This window comes from Erpetoichthys calabaricus, chromosome 5, assembly GCF_900747795.2.
Source record: "Erpetoichthys calabaricus chromosome 5, fErpCal1.3, whole genome shotgun sequence".
Lineage (NCBI taxonomy): Eukaryota > Metazoa > Chordata > Cladistia > Polypteriformes > Polypteridae > Erpetoichthys > Erpetoichthys calabaricus.
The window spans coordinates 128,074,473-128,088,539 of record NC_041398.2 but is presented as its reverse complement, the minus strand read 5'-3'; positions in this window follow the sequence as shown (position 1 = coordinate 128,088,539).

The window sequence follows — 14,067 nt, the reverse complement described above, 5'->3', positions numbered from 1 at the left end:
GACCCGAAGTCTCGTGCCGTCACAAAGTTTCAGTGGCTGTACGCAAATCCACAATCGGTTTCATATTGTTTTCGTACCTTATCAATTGTGTAATGTGTTTTTTGAACAGGTTTGATTCATCGAAGTGATCACTCCTGCTGCGTTCAGTTACTTCACGTGAGCCGCTCTCTTGTGTGATGTTGCGATGTCCACGGGTTTATTTAATGGTGGCTAAGACCCGGCAGTTAAAAGTTTCTCGCTACAGCAATTTTAACTCTGTTACAAAGTGATCCAAACTGTCGTTTATACCTCATGTCTTCTCATTAAACTTGTATCTCGCGAATATGGCATTGCAAACGGCAGCGGGAGCGTTTGTATAAAGTTAATTTAAACTTACGGTTTACACCGTGCCCGGCAGTTAAAAGTTGCTCGCTACAGCAATTCTAACTCTGTTACAAAGTGATCCAAACTGTCGTTTATACCTCGTGTCTTCTCATTAAACTTGTATCTCGCGAATATGGCATTGCAAACGGCAGCGGGTCAGTTCACGTGCTTACGTGGGAGGCGTGATGACGCGATATATTTTGATATATATCAAAATACCCGCGCTTCGCAGCAGCGAAGTACTGCTTTAAAATTTTTATTAAGAAGAAAAGTAAACCTTTTTAAACTGAGGGAAAATGAATCAATAATTATTTGTTAAGGATCTCTTTGTATACCATGTTGTCAGTTCGCCCCTCCGGTTGTAATATGACCAAGCTGTGTGCTGAGCTTACTCTTGAGCATGAAATCTAACGTGGTTTGTGCCCTTCAGAATGAAAACAGTTTGCACTTACCTTTTTAATAAAAGGCGAGCTTTTAAGCCTGAGAAATCACCCCGTAAATGCACACGTTTAATTGCACATGTGTTAATATGTATGCTTACACAGTATTAAAAGACACTCAACAATTAACGTCATTTACCTTCGTTCCCACGTTTGACTCATGCTGTAAATCTCTTCCTTGTTTTCAGTTCATGTGGTTACGTAGGAGGCGTGATGACGCGATACGTGACTCCGCCTCCTCCATTAGAGTATATGGACAAAAAACAGGTTCCAGTTATGACCATTACGCGTAGAATTTCGAAATGAAACCTGCCTAACTTTTGTAAGTAAGCTGTAAGGAATGAGCCTGCCAAATTTCAGCCTTCTACCTACACAGGAATTTGGAGAATTAGTGATGAGTGAGTGAGTGAGTGAGTGAGTGAGTGAGTGAGTGAGTGAGTGAGTGAGTCAGTCAGTCAGTCAGTCAGTGAGGGCTTTGCCTTTTATTAGTATAGATTATAGAACTACATGGTTTATTTATTTATGAAGTGTTGTTTCACATTTTTCAGATGTTGTCTTGAGATTAACATTTAAGAGTGAAATGTATGTGTAAAACACAGTGGCGCAGTGGGTAGCGCTGCTGCCTCGCAGTTGGGAGACCTGGGTTCGCTTCCCGGGTCCTCCCTGCGTGGAGTTTGCATGTTCTCCGGTTTCCTCCCACAGTCCAAAGACATGCAGGTTAGGTGGATTGGCGATTCTAAATTGACCCGTGGGTGTGTTTGTATGTGTCCTGCAGTGGGTTGGCACCCTGCCCGGGATTGGTTCCTGCCTTGTGCCCTGTGTTGGCTGGGATTGGCTCCAGCAGACCCCCATGACCCTGTGTTCGGATTCAGCGAGTTGGAAAATGGATGGATGTATGTGTAAAAGCTGACTCTACTGTCTCCTCATTCATAAAAAATTCCATGACAAAATGGTGTTTGTTGGTTTTTTGAGTGTGTGCCTGTACAAGAAAACTGATGTATATTGTGTGGCCTGGGTTAGACTTGGGATTCCCGGCTTGAATAAGCTTCCCAGTCCGGCCCTAAGTATGTATATACAGTATATATATAAGAGGATAGCTCTTGGAAATCGAAATCTACTTAGAAGCCAGTCATCATCACCTATAAATATGCACTCTTTTCTAATTCTTCCATTTGTGATATCTTTTAACAACACTAAAGCAGCCATGATAGTTGGGATAGTTTTGCCATTATGTGCACCATTATATTGTTACAGAATGATTACAATCAAGTGAATTAAATTTGCAAACGATATGCAATTAATTTTGGTACATTTGATAAAACCCACATCATAGATGTGAATCTAAAAAGGAAAAGCAGACCACAGAAACAGTAGCACTGCTTTGATGCTAGGTGCCGCCATTTTACAAAACCGAGCAGAAACTTATGTATGCAAGGGAGAAGGCTGCCAATAAAATGTGTGTGGCTTTAGGCCAAATTTACTTTTTCTCAAAGTGAGCATAGAAATGGCTGTATGCAACATATTTGTCCGTACACAGAATGTTTATACATGAGGCAATAAAAGAACGCCCAAAGTTGGAAAAACAAGCAAAAGCTGAAAGTAAAAAAAAAAATAAATCGGAGCTAAATTGCAAATCAGAAATCAGTGCAGAAAATCAGCAAAGTCCTAACTGCCTGAACAACAATAAAAGTTTTTTTTTTTATTTTAGTTTTAAACAGAATCCAAACTTGGAACTATGACTGTGCCACCATCTTAAATAGGAAATGGTCTGTGACAACTTCTGTTTGAGTGGTAGGAGAAGCAATAATGTGGCTTAAAGAATGGTGTTATCCATTAAATTGTATAAAAATTACAATAATGAATAACCAGAACCTCAAAATGAAAATAAAGTTGTAAAATATGTGCAGAAAATAGAGGAATATGAGGAAATGTCCTGTAATTTACTGAAAAAAAATTTTAAATAAAACTGATCATAAGCACTAAATGAGGTCTAACCAATGAAAACTCAAAACCACAAAATTCTAATACTGTCTTGGGTTTCTTACACCAAACTATTAAATCTAATCTGAATTTTTTATTTTAAATCAAGATCCAAAGAAAAGGACACTATGTTATATACTCTGCCATCTTCTATAGGCAGGACATACAGTAAGTGCAGACTGCATTAGTGCAATGAAAAATCTCGAGGTTTATCCCATTATTAGAACATTAGAAAAATCTAGACAAGAACAGGCCATTCAGCCCAACACAACTTACCATTCCTATCCACTTAATTCATCCAAAAATCGAGTTTTTGAAGTTACCACTTTGTAACTTATTACATGTGTCTATGGTTCTCTGTTTGAAGAAAAACTTCCTAATGTTTGCTTTAGAATATGCTTTAGAGCTGTAAGAGACTCACCATGCTGTCATGGATGACAATATTTATGAGGGGTAGCATGGTAATGCACCTTGTAAGCACAGATACAGTACCTCACTGGCCATGCGTCCTGAACAAGAACCTCTGTCTGTACGGAGTTTTGCACATTCTCCTTGTAAGGCAAGTATTGATTTTATTCTACCTGGTTTTAATACAGTATCATATATTAAAGACATACTTGACATGTTGAGGTGATTCTAAAACTGGCACCAAGTGAATGTGGATGTGTGAGTAAAAGGCCACTGTAATAAAATACATTCTGGGTAAGGTAGTTCTCCATGATGATTTCTGGGCTGCTCCACAAATAGACCTACAGCATATGTCAAAAAGAAAATGGGGTTTACAACAAAAGTTAATAGCTTATATACTATACAATGGCATCATGCACTGGTTTGTTTTGTGGCAGTGGGCTTTCTGTCTTGACTTCCATGATACAAGCTTACATTTTGTAACCATATATCAAATTTTAAATACAAAACTACATACTGGAAAATGCTAATCAGTTTCGGTTATCATTTTTTTAAGTTTTGTATGCTTTGTGGTCCAATTGCAGACAAACTATCTTGAATGTGGGGATGCCAGGCCGGCTATCCGTGTTACACTAAATATCATCCTGTTATGTGCTCATTTTTCCCTAAAAAGAATGTTGTGGTTTAGTCAATAAAACTTGGCCCTTAATAGATTGTTCTCCTACTAAATGGTAGCAAGGGTATGTACACAATGAAATTCTTTACCACTTGTGGAAGCCCTGTAAATAGGCAGGCTAAGTGATACATTACATAGAGCCAACAAAAAAGTTTAAACCATAATATGCTAAAAATCAATGAATGAGCTTTAGATCATTTAAATAAAGATGTCAGTCATAATAACTCATACACTGCTAGGATAAGTTCTGCTTTCGCACAATACTCTAATGGAAAAAACAGGTTCACAGACTGGCTTGATGGATATTCAGCAGGAATGTTGTATACACCCATTCTACATAAAAACAGAAATAATTAGAAACACACAGTTAACCCATAAAATATAGAATGACCAAAAATGTCAAGGTCTTTCTGTGGCATATTTTGATACACTAATATAAAAAAAGCATGGATTCATACAGGTCAGCTTCTTCACGCTTCATTTTTCTGCATATATGTATGGGTGCAGAAAGAGCTACTGGGTAGTCAGAAGACAAAGCTCTGTTTAAATACCACATTTATAATTTAACTAGTATTTCAGTATTATCACAATACTTCACACTACATAATGGAAGAAGTGCAAATTTAACTACCGTTCTTTGACTAAATGAAGCAGTTACTTTACTACATTTATACAAACTGCTGTTGACAAGGCTAATGAAGAAGTCTGGAAAGAGTTGCACACAGCAGCCCTGTCTGGCCCTCCACATGATTACCACAGGAAGCTGGCCCTCACATCCGAGGAAAATTCCAGACCTCTCAGCAACCTGCTGATTTAGTTCACATCTGATGTAATCAACAGACAAAGATTCTTCTTCACATTGCGGGAGTATGCCTGATACTAAAACCAAAATATGTAAATATTCCTTTCATATCCCAAATCCAAACCTATTTGGTAAATTGGAAAGTCTAGATTAACATGAATGGATAAGACTTGACATGGAGTGAAGTGCTGTGAGGAGAGGCTCGGACTCCTGCAACCCACCACAAAATGGACAGGACTGTGACAGAGGTTTGCAGCTGCAGTAAATTAACCAATATCAATTGATAGATAGTATAGATGCATTTATAGATGCAGAGAAGAGAAAGATATAGAAGATGATGATCCACTGTGGCAACCCCTAATGGGAGCAGCCAAAAGAAGAAGAAAGAAGAAGAAGAAAGATATTTATAAACATTGAGGGAGATACAGCGAATTCCCCCAGTAGTCCACCAAATATTGCAGATCGATTTTCTAAACATGAATGCTAATGTTTATCGGTCGGCCAAGGAATCTGAAGAAATATACAGAAATGTGAACAGATTATCATACTACAACCATCAACATTGTTTTATCAAAGATGCCACACAAACCTGTAGGAACGATACAGTCAGTTTTTAAAAGTCAATTTCTAACATGTGTAAATAGCAATCCAAGCAAAAACCTAGGTCAATATTTTTCCTTGAAGGGCAGTATTTTTTGTTAATCTCACTTGAGAACATTGAGTACTGCTCATTTTAGTGCATTTTGTAAATACATCCAACCTAACCTTTTGTATTTCTAAGATTTGCCTACTGTTCCCTGAAGCAATAGCTTTTAGAGGCAATGAATTAACTTACCGGTAAAGCTTTTGATTTCTTCCCTTGGTCAGTATGTCATAATTCAAAGAAAGCACTGAAATCATTGACATTGAAGACTTATGACCACAAAGGGTAGGTTTATTTTTGCTAATTAGATTAGATAAACTTTAATAACACCAAAGGGAAATTTAGATGCAGACATTAGCAGAAACATAAAACACAGAGACAAACTCACAGAACAAATAATGTTAATCAATACATGAATTAATAAATAATTCTAAATTGTGCAGAAAATGCTAATTACTTTAAAGACTATAAGCATTTAGTTTGGGACGTTGGGAAGATGAACTGAACTGCCTGATAGCAGTGGACAGAAAAGACCCCCAGAGGGGTTTCTTAGCACACCATGGTGGACTGGGCCTGCGGCTCTTTTCTGCAACAACTTCCAGTGTGTCTAGGCGGGTGATAAGTTTGTTAAAGGAAAAAAAAAAGCCCACACTTTCACAGCCGCCTATATAAAAACTTCGATTTCAACATACTGGTTCAAAAAGTCAACGTAAAGCATTATTTGTAAAACTGCATACCTAGCCTATGTACAAGAGTACAACTGAATTTACGGATCAACTTCCAATTAAAAAAAATAGGTGAAACAAATTATAAAGCAACATCATAAATAATGCATTTATATGATTGGCTTAAACTAAATGTTGCAGAAATAAGAAAATAAGAGCATTAAAGGGGATTTCTTTTTTTTTTTGTTTGTTTTGCAGCTACTGGTTATGGGATAAGCAGTTGATCCCACCTGGAATAAAACAGGGAGAGAAAATTAATTTTTTGGTAATTTTGCTTTGTGCCAGTAACGTTTACTTTTAACTGTAAAACTAGAGTTAAATAATCAATCCAAACTATTTTTATATAGCAGGTTTGTATTTTAGAAGAAATGTATTACTAATAGGCACGGTGGCGCAGTGGGTAGCGCTGCTGCCTCGCAGTTGGGAGATCTGGGGACCTGGGTTCGATTCCCGGGTCCTCCCTGCGTGGAGTTTGCATGTTCTCCCCGTGTCTGCGTGGGTTTCCTCCGGGCGCTCCGGTTTCCTCCCACAGTCCAAAGACATGCAGGTTAGGTGGATTGGCGATTCTAAATTGGCCCTAGTGTGTGCTTGGTGTGTGGGTGTGTTTGTGTGTGTCCTGCGGTGGGTTGGCACCCTGCCCGGGATTGTTTCCTGCCTTGTGCCCTGTGTTGGCTGGGATTGGCTCCAGCAGACCCCCGTGACCCTGTGTTCGGATTCAGCGGGTTGGAAAATGGATGGATGGATGGATGTATTACTAATACAAAGTCGTCAAAGTTACTTTCTCTAACACTGGGCTCTTTAAAGAGAAAGTTGGCTAAATTTAAAAAAATGCAAATAGAAATAGAAAAAAACAACATGAGAAAAACTTGCAGAATGCTATATTCTGTTAGAATAAAAAAAATTTTTATTTAAGACTTTGTAGTTTTACCGTAATTTTCTCTATTTACGAGACTCTACTGTGTGTCATCATTTTGTGCTCTGCATTCATTGCTGCCCAACCTGGCTAAATAAGAAAGTAACAACTACAGCAAGGGTGGGCAAAGTCAGTCCTGGAGGGATGCAGGTTTTTGTTCCAATCCAGTTGCTTAATTATTAATTTTTAATTTAAGTAAACCAAATAGTGCATGATAAATACACACAGGTGTAAATGGAAACAAGCTAAATTGAGGACTGCTGGTATCTTTTGTCATTTGAATCTTACTGCTAATAAGGAGCAATTAAAAACCGAGAATACAGCTGTTTAAGAATAATAAGCAATAAGGGTTCAAAATCTTTAAAAATGGAGCAGAAGTGTAACTTGAGCAATAAGGGCTTCTTATTAAGCAATTGGGTTGGAACAAAAACCTGCAGCCACTGCAGCCCTCCAGGAACGACTTTGTCCACCCCTGGACGACAGAATAGATTTACTCAAAACACATTGGCATAGTGTGATCAGTAAAAGACTCCATATAAATACTGGATTGTCTCTCAAGCGTTCATTCAGTCTGGAGTAATATTTGTATTATATGCTGTGTGTACACATTGATAATGCATTTCATATACTGATGTCAAAATAGTTTCGTCTCTTATAAACTGCACACAAACATAACCATCTATAAATGGAAAGAAAATTAGCAATGTGTAATTATCATGGCATTGTTTTTTAATTTTAAAATGATCATAGTTACGGGTGGGGGTTGATTTGAGTTGAACTTAGTTCTGTAAAATTTGACATGCTTGTATGGAATGTTTTTTGCTTTTAATAAATTCAATAAAATGCTAAAAAAATAATGACCATAGTCAAACATTAGTAACATCCATAAAACTTCTGTCAGTTCAGTTATCGGTTATTACTCATACATTGTCCAATTCAGAGTGTCGGAGCTGGTAATGGCAGCCTCAGACAAGAACAATAAACTAACACTGCACATTCACGCATACTTCTATTAAGCAATTTAGAGTCACCAATCTACCTAACCTGCGTGTTTTCAGCATACTGGAGGAAAACTGGAGTACCTGTAGAAAGTCCAGGCACACACAGTGAGAACATAGAAATTACACGCAGATATGCGCAAAGCATTCAATTATTCAACTCAAAATTATATAACGAGCACATCTGTCTCGCTTGAAATTGTCAAAAATGTTTCCAGGGCAAGACCCAACCTGTGAACACTGCAATCAAGCTCCATCCTCACTGGGTCACATGTTTTGGGCCTGTACCAAATTAATATCATTTTGGACAAAAATGTTTAAGTGCCTTTCAGACAGCCTTGGTGTCACAATCCCTCCTAACCCACTAACAGCTGTGTTTGGTGTTCTTCCAGATGGGCTTAAAGTGGAGAAGGACAAACAAACTGTGATTGCCTTTACTACACTATTGGCACGTAGACTTATCTTGCTCAACTGGAAGAATCCTAACTCTCCTCTTTTAAGTCAGTGGGTAACTGATGTTTTATATTATTTGAAATTGGAAAAAATCTAATTCTCAGTTTAGAGGATCTGTGCAGAACTTTTTCAAAACCTGGCAGGATCTAATCCATATTACTAACAGAGAATGGTAAACCGGATATGGAAGCAGGTACATGCCCGTGGACGCAGGAGACATAGTGCGCAGGCGCCACACAAAGCCCCCCTCCCCAGAGTGAAACGGGAGAGACTACGAACGTGCGCAGGCGCCACACAAAGCCCCCCCCGCCCCAGAGTGAAACGGGAGAGACTACGAACGACACGCAAGCACCACACAAAGCCCCCCGCCCCAGAGTCAACCAGAACACACTACGGAGTCCACAAAGGTTCACACATCAAACCTGAGATAGTACGGACACGCGCCTGAAACCGCGGAAGCAAAACTGTCTCGGCTCCAAAACCAAACAGCTCAATAACTAACACAGCTACAACAACGAGCCCGCATGGACAGATATAATGAACGTAGACGCCTACAACGCGCATCTCAAAATGCGGAGGAAAAGCAGGCACGGGTTCAAAACGAAAGAGCTCGAGTGACCAAGATACAAAAATGAGCCCGCCTGGATATCATTAATGAACGCAGGCGCCTACAACGCAAGTCTGAAATGCCGCAAACCAGGCAGGCATGGCTCCAAAAAGAAAGAGCTCGACTGACCGAGATACAAAGTGAAAAGGGAAACACTACAGAGTCTGCAGTGGTCCACAATGCACCGCATAATAGTACGGAAGGAGCTCTGTATTAACAGTGGGGGGGCCCCAGAGTGACACGGGCGAACTCTCCGTATTAAACGTACGTCATCCTCACACGTCCAAACTATACAGCATAGGTAAATCACATTACAGTGATGCATTATTGACATTACAGTAAAGATCACAAGATCGCAAACAAATGGAAATTATTACTCGAAAAAGGGAAAATATAATCACCACGGACCAGGTGTCATTGAAACAAAAGCAGGATAAAGAGAGGTCAGAAATAAAAGACTGAGTAGAAAACAAAGTAAAACGTCATACAGAGGTTAAAAAAGGGGGCCAAACACATGGAGAGCAGGTTGGAGATAATGAAAACTGGAATTCAAAAGCTTAAAAAAAAACGTAGCCACGAAACACATGCAGAGCAAGATACAGAATATGAAAGCAGAAAACAACAACAGTGTCAAAACAAAGAAAGTAAACATTGCATTAGCGCAAAGAAAGAGAAATTATTACTCGGAGAAATAAGGAAATGTCGAATAGAGATCGAACATATGGACACAGGTGATATGTTAGAAGTATGTAAATATTGTAAGGCTTTGAAGTTTAAGTCAAGAGAATTTCAAAAACGGAGTTTACCTCACATGCATTTATTGGTTACTTTGCAAAAAACATTATTAACTGCTGATGATGTGGATTGTTTTGTCTGTGCTAAAATTCTAAACAGAGAAACCTATCCTGAATGATTGGTACAAAGTCATTAAACACATCTCACAGACCTGATTTTATAGGATCAGCACATTGAGACTCGAAAGATTCCAAATATTGTTTTTACAGAGGTTCAGAAATAAAAGTGAAACTAATGAAATAGCAACAATTCAAAGAAACAAAACTCTTAAACGTGTGTATCTGGAAAAACAAAAACGGGGGTTGGCGAGCGAAGCGAGCAGGGGGCAAAGCCCCCTAGTCAATAATATTTTAGAATAAGCTCTTAAAGCACTGAGGAAGCAGATTATCTTCACATTTCTTTTTCTTCTCCATTTATCTTTATCCGCCTATTAAACTCATCAATTTATTTATTTTTACTAGCTTTAAGTTTTACTCCGTTGGCCATGCTCCCTTTCTCAGGGGTGGGGGTTGATTTGTTTTCAATCCTATTTTTTGTAATAATTGATCTATTTGTATGGAATGATGACAATAAAATCAATAAAATTAAAAAAAAAAAAAAAGAAATTACACACAGATAATGACCAGGCCCAGGATTCAAACATGGTGTTGTGAGCCAGTATTGCTAACAACTGTGCAACCATGACAGTCTAAATATACTATATATCATCAGTTTATGAGATGTCACAGACGGCCGGGGTCCGACCCCACTTCATGGAGAGGACCAGGGGAGCAAGCATGGGCAGAACAGCACCTCCCCTGGGATGTTAGATGGCAGCCCCCATGGGTTGCAGTGGTGCCTCAGATTCCCACAGGGCTTCATGGGAGTTGGAGTTATCCACAGCCCTGTTGGGATCTAGGTGTACAATCAGGGGGTGCTGCAACAGCTGCTGAGCCCTCTTCGACGGGTTTTCCGCCACACCCGGAAGTGCTGCTGGAAGTAGGTCAATGAGCACCTGGAGCACTTCCGGGGGCGTTATAAAAGGAGCCAGCAGCCACCACTCCAAGAGCCACAGTCAGGAGGAGGGAGACGAGGAGAAAGAAAATAGAGAAGGAAGAGTATTGTGCAGTGTTCCGTGTATTGGGACTGTGTTGTGCCTGTGAGAAACGAGGAAGGCGTTTCCCACGAGGTGAAGAAAATAAAACCATTTGTGCTTTATCAGTGTGCCTCCTGCATCTGTCTGTGTCAGGTTAAGCGCTGGTATAGTGTCATTGTCACAGAGGCTATGATATTATATAATAAAATAATAAAACAAAATTATTCACAGAAAATGAGTTTGTAATTAAAATGGTCCAAACAAGTTAATTAGGGCAAGAACATACAAAGGTCAAAATATCACAGTTTAGAGTCATGTTTAATTTTCATGCTTCAATAAATATAGTTTAATTTAAAAATAATGGATATAAAGAACTGTTCATATGTGTTTTTTGTAAGAAATTCATATTTTATACTGTAAAGTCTGAGAAACACTTTCCAAAAATATATTGAAATAGAGGTTTTGGTACCACCTAGTGTTACTAAATAAATTTATTTTTGACCAAGTCCACAGATTTTAGTAACAATTTAAAGGTGAGATTTTAAGTGTAACAGTGAACCTATTAGTCAATTATTTGTATGCAAAACAAACAAATCCTTTGTTGTAGGCTTACATCATAGCACTGACAGTAAGTCCTTATGTTAAAGCTGACACTGGTGCTTTGTCAGCCTTATCAGAATCAAATAAAACTTTTGTTACAGTCTTCTTGTAGCACAGTAGTAACTGACTACTAGATACATGTCGGTAGCAGATTTTATGTTACATAATTTAACATTCCGAAACCCACTTGATTCAGTTCGAGATCACAGGCTACTACCAGCCCTTGAAGCATTCTTTATAAAAAGTAATCCATTTCTTGAGAATATCAAGTTTAATGTCAATGTAGTGTAATGATGAGCCCTTTTTGCCTAATCTTTTTTACTCAAATAAAATCTGTCATTAAATAAAATGTGTTAGGATGTGTATCACTTCTTCAATTTCACTGTTTCTTACAACAACTATCTTTAATTCCAACAATGGAATTTCTGCATAGGCTGTTTGCAGCTATACCACATCTCTTAAATGCTAGTATATTACTTCAAAACACCTTTCACTACTGTCAAAAACAAAATATTCTGCTTTTCTTTGATTGCTATTGGAGGTTGTGCAGAAGGCTCATAATATTGAAAAAATCTGTTGTATCAAATGTGGAGGTGACAAAAGAATCTTATAAAAGACAGATTTGAAAAATAAATCTCATAAGCTGACATTCAATCTATGTTTATACAGTTGCAATTTAGCCAAAACTAAATGGAGGCAGATTCACACTTCCCTTTTTTCATAAGACTCTCTGAGCTTGCAGGGAATAAGTTGTGATGCAGTACAGCACTTCAAGTATTCAAGTACTCAAAAGTATTTATTGTCATTTCATCCATATACAGCAGTACAGTATACAGTGAAACGAAACAACGTTCCTCCAGGACCATGGTGCTACAAAAAACAAAGGACAACGAAGAATCCATGGCACATAACATAAAGACACATAATATATAACAAGGTGCATGTAAGTCAAATGTGCAAACATGTGCAACACTGCAGAACAGAACACATATATTAGATATCAGACCGGTCCATGAGTGTTCAGGAGTCTGACTGCTTGGGGGAAGAAACTGTTACACATTCTGGTGGTGAGGGCCCAAATGCTTCAGTGCCTTTTTCCCAATGGCAGGAGTGTAAACAGTGAATGTGAAAGGTATGTTGGATCATTCACAATGCTGGTGGCTTTGCGGATGCAGCGTGTGGTGAAAATGCCCATGATGGAGGGAACAGAGACACTGATGATCTTCTCAGCTGTCTTCACTATCTGTTGTAGGGCTTTGCGATCCCTGACCGTGCAATTTCCAAACCAGACAGTGATGCAGTTGCTCAGGAAGCTCTCTATGGTTCCTCTGTAGAATGTTGTTAGAGTAGCTGGTGGAAGATGGGCTTTCCTCAGCCTACTCAGGATGTAGAGCCGCTGCTGGGCTTTCTTGGCTAAAGAGCTTACACAGAAAAACTACAGGGCTATTCAAAAAGAAAGAGCAGATTTCAAAAATGTATTTCAAACAAACTGTACAAGACAGAAACAAATTCCGCACATCACTGGATAGAGGACAGTTCAAAGTTTGGTCCTATGGTCCTTGAAGTTGCAAGCACTCAACATGAGCACCATGTGCAGTGCGACAGACATCAAAACGATGGACCTTTTCTTGCCACACACCAGTAACTAAGGACCAGTTGACTCAATTCACAGCTTCCTCAATTCAATATCACAAATCTTGAAGATTAGCAGGTATAGGTGGAACAAACACTCTTTCTTTAATGTAACCCCTGTAACAAGGCACTATATAGGTGCCTGACCCAACACAGACTCACACCGGAGGCACGTATAAAAATAAAAGAACTTTTTATTTTTCTTCACCCGTGGGGCACGTCTTCCCTGTGACCCCCACAGGCACAACACCGTCCCCAGTACACCAAAAACACCTAAAACACACTCTTCTTTGACACCACCACTCCTCCTCCAAGCTTCGTCCTCCTCCTCCTCCCGACTCTGGCTACTGAGTGGTGGCTGCTGGCCCCTTTTATAGTCCACCTGGAAGTGCTCCAGGTGGTTAACTGGCGAGTTCCGGCTGCACTTCTGGGTGTGGCGAATACGCTGCCCATATAGGCTCAGGAGTCCCAGCTGCAGCACCCCCTGGTGGCGCCTGTAGGACCCAACAGGGCTGCACCCAACTCCAATTCCCATGCAGCCCTGCGGGAAACCGAGGCACTGCTACAACCCAGGGGGGCGGCCATCTAGCATCCAGCAGAGGTATTGCACAGTCCAGGGCTGCTCACCCTGAATATACAGCGAAGGGGCGTCCCGGCTGGGCATGGACCCCGGTTGTCTGCCACACCCCATAGATAAAAAATGCACATTATACAGATTTGCATCCATACCACCTTGCAAGAACAAAGATTTTGATGCAGATCTTAAGTGCTTAGTCTACAATTCTACCTGGATCAGATCAGCTTTTTACCATAACATGGTACCACATGTGCATTGTGGGAGAGTGTCAAACCCAACTCCATTGTGAAAATTATGCAGTACACATTTGAAAAACACCATGTGGCATACTACTGTTAAATAAGAGTTTATTTGTACTATTAATATAATTGATATGATTT